Genomic DNA, 6,407 nt, shown 5'->3' with positions numbered 1-6,407 from the left:
GGGCCGCACCTGCTGGCTCCCTCTGGCCCCGCCCCCATTCGGCCCCGCCCCGCGCCCGGCGCCCTCCGCCAGTCCACGCGGGCCGGCGGCCATGTTGGTAAAGGGTACGGGACCTGCCACCTTGGTAAAGTGGCGATTTCTCTTTCGTTTCCTGCGCTCATTCATTCCCCATATCTTCATGGAGCGCCTTCTGCGTGCCCAGTACCCGGCTAGAAATCGGCGGCACACAGCCTCTGCCCTTGTGGAACTTACATCCATTCAGCCCACACATTTTAGCCCTGCCGTGGACCTGGCGCCGCTGTGGGTGCTAGGACTAGTGTAGTAAACAAGACTACTGTAGTCTCTGCCCTCAAGGAGGCAGATAAGCAGCAAGTAGAGAGCAAGTGAATAAATTAATTGTAAGAAACGAGGAGTGCTGTGAGTGAAATGAACGCAACAAACACGCAGGGTCCCGAGATAGAAAATGGAAGGGAGGGATGGAAATGTAAACTGAGGCCTGAAGGATAAAGTCAGTAGCGGGAAGTGTGATCAAAGTCGAAGGAACAGCAACTGCAGAGGATCTCAGAGGGCAAAGACGCGTTGGGTTCCTGTTCCTTTCCTCCAACCACTTTACTTGTGAAAGTGCTGAGTTTAAGAAATAGAAGCAAGAAACAATCCCAGGCAGCAGAGGTGCTGCTAGCGTGCATAGGCTGGATAGCAAATCTGTATAGTGGCTTTCAAACTCCAGCATGAACCAGAATCACCTGGAGGGACTGTTAAAACACTGGTTGCCGTTCCCCACTCCTAGAGCTTCTAATCAGTAGAAGCTCATGATTTACACTTCTAACAAGTTCCCAGGTGATGCTTGTACTGCAGGATCACCCTTGGAGAACTGCTGATATAACTCATGGCTACAGAAAGCAACCGCTTTCGTTTATTCTTTCATCAAATATTGTTGCCCACTAAGTGACAACCACTGTTCCAAGGATTCAGTGCTGAGCAAAACAGACACACTTGGGCCCTTATGGAATAGAGAAACAAATTATTTTAAAAGTATTACAAAATAAGTCAGGCTTCCCTGGTGGTGCAATGGTTAAGAATCCGCCTGCCAGTGCAGGGGACAAGGGTTCAAGCCCCCGTCCGGGAAGTTCCCACATGCCGCGGAGCAAAGAAGCCCCTGCGCCACAACTACTGAGCCTGCACTCTACAGCCCGCGAGCCACAACTACGGAAGCCCACGTGCCTAGAGCGCATGCTCCGCAACAAGAGAGCCACCGCAATGAGAAGCCCAGGCACCGCAACGAAGAGTAGACCCTGCTCGCCGCAACTAGAGAAAGCCCGCACGCAGCAACAAAGACCCAACACAGCCAAAAATAAATAAATAAAATTAATTAATTAATTAAAAAATAATGATAAGTCATCACTTACAATTGTAATAAGAGCATTAAAGTAAAATACAAACCACTTGAGAGTTAATAGCCAAGGGATATAAGCTAATCTTGGGGGTTGGGGTGGAGAGGCAGTCAGGAAGTGACTTTTATTTAGCTGTGGCCTGGATGACATGTTGTAGTTTGCTAGGCAAAGAGAGGGGACATAGAATTTCCTAGGCAGCATAAACTTCATGTACAAGAGAAGCCATCTCAGAAGATAAACAGGGACTTCCCTGGTAGCCCAGTGGTTAAGACTCTGGAGAGTGCCACAACTAAGAACGGGTGCAGCCAAATAAATATATATATATTTTTTAAAGAAGATAAACAGATGAATCAGGATCCATGCCAAGTGACTTGGCCTTTCTTGGCTCAGTTTAGTGAGATGAGCAAAGGCTTTAGGATGAGACAGATTTGAAGCGGGAAGCCCCGCTCTTACTGCTAGCTGAGATACGTTGAGCAAGTCTTAATTTTCTCACCGTGTGATTGGATTAAATAACAGAAAGTCAAACCACCCTCAATAAGAGGTATGCCTTTGGCTCGCATAACTCCCATGACTGGCCAACCAGAAATAAGTCAGCTTCAGGCAGGGAGTGATGGGAGCCCTGGATCCATTCCTCTAGGATTTTCTTGGCTCTGCAATCCTCCATGTATCAGCCTTGTCCTCAAGATGGCTGCCAGGGCCAGCCAGGGCCACAAAATTCCCTGTTCACATCCAGCAAGAGAGAGCACCTTTTCTCATGTCCTATCTCATGGCAGTAAGCTTTATCCTACCGGTCCTAATTGACCCAGGCCTGCCCATCCCTGAACTAGCCATGTGGAGGAAGATGGAATTGCTATAATTGACTTAAAGAATCCTCCCCTTGGGCTGATTTCAATTCCCCAGAATAAAGTGGATTTGTTGGAGTCACCACACGTCCATCATACCTCCATTGCCAGCCTAGAGTGAAGATTAAATTTAATGTACATAAAACATCTAGCACATAAGGCATGCAATAAATCACAGCTATTATTAATTTTACTCCAGGGATTTTGTCCAAGTCAACTAAATAACATTCTGTTATTAATATTAATCTCAGGCCTGTCTATTCCAAAAAGAGATTTAAGACTGCTATTACTTTTTGTTGGCACTGCAGGGATGGCCCCCATCCATCTCCTGCCCATTCCTATTGCTACTGCCTTGGTCTCATAAATTCAGTTATTTGTTCAACATTCAATGAGTTAGTATTAACTTTCTGCCAGACCTTTTGCAAAACCTAAGAGTTCCAAAATGAATAAGATTCAGGCAAATTGTTCACTGCCTCATGGTGGAAACAGCCACCCAAAATTACAGTATAGTGTGAGAGGTGCTATAACAGAGGTGTGTACAAGCCTTCTAGCTATGGCAGGGGGAGTAGTTGGGAGGCTAAACAGAAATTGTAACATTTTAGTTGGGTCTTGCTGGATAAATAGAAGTTCACCTGACTGCTTCAGTGTCCCCAACTCCTCTTCCCACTCCAAGCTGTCTTGTACTGTGCCAAGACTCTTTCCACTGCAAGTGACAAAGTTGGGACTCTAGAGTTGGAATTCTAACTATCATATGAAAAAAAGGGACTATATTGTCTCAGGGAGAGATCCAAATGGTCGCTTGGATTTTAGACATGGCTGGATTCTGGATCTGAAGTGATGTCATAGAACTCAGTTTTTCTCCATTTCTTGGTTCTGCTTCCTTGGTTCTGGCGGTCCACATGGTGGGTCCTACATACCCAGGCTTTATCTTCTCCCAGGTTGAAGCCTGGTAGAGAAGAGAGTATACCTCTCCTACAAATGTTCCAGGAATATAATCCCATTGGCTTTCATTGGATCTCTCCTGAACCAATCACTGCAACCAGGGGGAATATGATGCTCTGATTGGCTGGACCTTGGTCACATGCTCCATCCCAAGCTCCACAATAGCTCTTTCAATGGCCAAGATCTCTCTGAGCCCCACCACAATTCTGCCAGGCTGTTAGAACCTGGAGAATTCTCCCATTTTGCAGATGAAGAAACATGTTAGTTTCTCAAAAGACATAGGTGTTAGCAGTAGCACTCAATATGGACTTGATGAAAGAAGGGAAAAAAGGGTGAGTGTCTGGCACCCTCTATAGGTGATGGGAACACACTCTCTTTAACCTGTCATTCAAGGCCTTTGACAGTCTTTGAAACTCTGTAACCAGAGTCTCTGGGTTGAGTCTTTACTCTGCCTCTTACTAGCTGTGTGGCCTTGAACAAGTCACTTAAACTCTCTGTACCTCAGTTTCCTCATCCATCAAATGGGAAAAACACCAGTACCTAACTGGCCAGGTAGGTCCCTGTGTCAGTCAGGTTCTATCAAGAAACTCTAATTCAGATTTGAAGAATTGACAAAGGGGTGTTTCAAAAGGGGTTTTTGTAGGGAAACCTTACAAAGGATAATGCAATACCCTAGGTCTAGTAACAGCAGGACTACTAGTACCCCTAGGCCTAAAGGGGCTAGAGGAGGAATGGTTGCCAGAATCTGGCAAGGGAGAATCATGTGAGAGCAGCTGAAGGAAGCATCCAGCCAAGGTGATCCTGCAGGGAGGAAGCCAGTGGAATAAATACACTGACCTCACTCTCTTCCCTCCCTCTCTCTCCTGCTGCGGCTCCCCTTTGCATAAATCCAACTAGAAGCCAGAGACCAAGGGAAGCTGGTGATACAGTTCATAGAGGTCAACCTCCTGGGCCCAGGGTTAGGTAGAGAAGGGGAAATGGAAGAGAACCAGCAGAGCACCATGAAGTATTTAGAACTATGTCTGGCATATTAAAAGATTTTCAATCATTTTAGTTATTAATTACTATCTCCATCCTAGTTCCAGTCCTCCTTTCAATCTCCTCTCTCTCACCTAGCTAGAATCCTCATGGCTCCTGGAAAACAGCAGCCTCTTTCATGTCTCTGAGCCTATGCTTAGGTTGTTCAACCTTTTAGAATGACATTTTCCTAATCCCTTTTCCTTCCTTTCAAAATCCTACTCATCCCAAAGACCAAACTCACATGTCTCCTACCAAGTGTCCTCCTCCTGTGGAATGAAAGGCAGTTAATAAGCAGTCATTAATATGATATCGGAGAAATATTGTCTGAAGACTTAACTAGTTGTAACACCCACCAGAAATATCCAACAGGAATCATCCATGGGTACAGCATCATGGGGGACAGACCCCTAGTGTCCAGCAATATCTCCCCCTGTTCTCTTCCAAGTACAGGGGATGATTACATGTCCCTATTCCTTGCAGTTGGGTAGGACGATGCCAACTGAGTGGAAGTGACCCATGTCACTTCTGGGCCAGAGCATTTCCTTGCCTGGGCAATTCCCTTCCATTCTGCTCACCCCTGCCATAGTAAACTCTGAGGCACCATGTTGAAATTGTGGTACCATGAAATGAGTGACTACATGGGACAGGACCCCTTCCAGACCCACACCAGACCAGCAGAACAAGCAATAAATACATTTTGTGTTTTGAGGCACTGAGATTTTGAGGTAGTTTGTTACTGCAGCATAACCTGGCCTTTCCTGACTGGTACACATGACCATGTGTGCAAAGATGAGCCCCCTCTGAATCATATCTGTCAGTATTCTTAGGCTTATGTAGTCCCCTGCCCTTGAACCTGGGCTGGCCCTGGGAATTCAATTCTGACCAATGAATTGGAGTGGAAGGGAGCATGACTTCCAAAGTTAGATCTTAGAAAGCTTATAGCTTTTACCCAGGTTTCATGGAATATTCCCTCTGGGGCAAGTCAGCCACCATGTAAGAAGTCCAATTATGTAAGAATGCCATGCTGTGAGGAAATTCTGGCTAGCCACATGGAAAGACGGCGGGAAGAAAGAGAGTGTTGCCTGACCAGCTTTCATCCATGACAGCTGGCCCAGTGGAGGCACCAGCCATGTAAGGGAAGAGGCCATCTTGGATGGTTGAGCCCAGTCATGACTTGGGAAGACTCCAGGCCCAGCACCTGTCTGACTACAACTGCATGAAAGACCCCAAATGAGAACCACCCAGCTAAGCCTGGTCAATCTGCAGAACTGTGACAGATAATAAATTGTTGTTTTAAATCATTAGGTTTTGGGAGACAACAATACATACCCAGAACCTGCAACTATCCATAACCAGAGCACTATAGTAAGATTCTGCCCTTTAAGGGAACCCATAAGGAGCCATCACAGCTCCTTTCTTGTAGGACTATGAAAAACCAGTTGTCCACAACCCCAATGAACCACTGGGCAATCCCTTGACAGGAGACCTGGTTAATTGTCTGTTGACTCTGTCCTTAAAAGACAGAAAGTGCCTGAGGCTCACATCATGCAAGATCAAGACCATCCAACCTCAAGACACACCCAGGCCTCCTACAGCTTCACTGAGCACCCCCACACACAACCTTCAGATCAGAGACCCTCCAGCTCAAGCCCAACCCCCGCCTCCACCTTCACCGTTAGGTAGTTGTTGAAATGGATTTCTGTTGACCTGGCAAACTTTGGAAAAATGAAGCAGGGCATATGTATTATTAATAGAAAAAAATCTGTGAAGTTGCAATACCTCAATTCTGAACATTGTGTGTAAGAGTTATTTTTACCTAAATTATTTCCCAAACAACATCTAAATTTAGGAAATCCATAAATAATTACTTTTTTAATGGCTAACGAAAATGGTGAGGGTAATAAAAGATCATAAATGATTCCAAAAATATGGTGCCGACAAAAGAGAAGATGAGCCCTGGTCTGTGGACAAATGAATACAAATTGAGCACAAAATATCTCTATTTTATATGCAGATTAGACCTAATGGGAAAAAATGTAAAATGCAGAAAATTAAAAGGACACCTTATGGGAATTCCCTGGCGGTCCAGTGGTTAGGACTCCAGGCTTTCACTGCCGATGGCATGGGTTTGATTGCTGGTCAGGGAACTAAGATCCCACAGGCTGTGTGGTGCTCTGGCCAAAAAAAAAAAATTTTTTTTTTAATTTAAAAA

The sequence above is a fragment of the Neophocaena asiaeorientalis genome, unplaced genomic scaffold (genome assembly GCF_003031525.2).
Source record: "Neophocaena asiaeorientalis asiaeorientalis breed wild unplaced genomic scaffold, Neophocaena_asiaeorientalis_V1.1 scaffold91, whole genome shotgun sequence".
Taxonomy (NCBI): Eukaryota; Metazoa; Chordata; class Mammalia; order Artiodactyla; family Phocoenidae; genus Neophocaena; species Neophocaena asiaeorientalis.
This window is presented reverse-complemented; position numbering follows the sequence as displayed.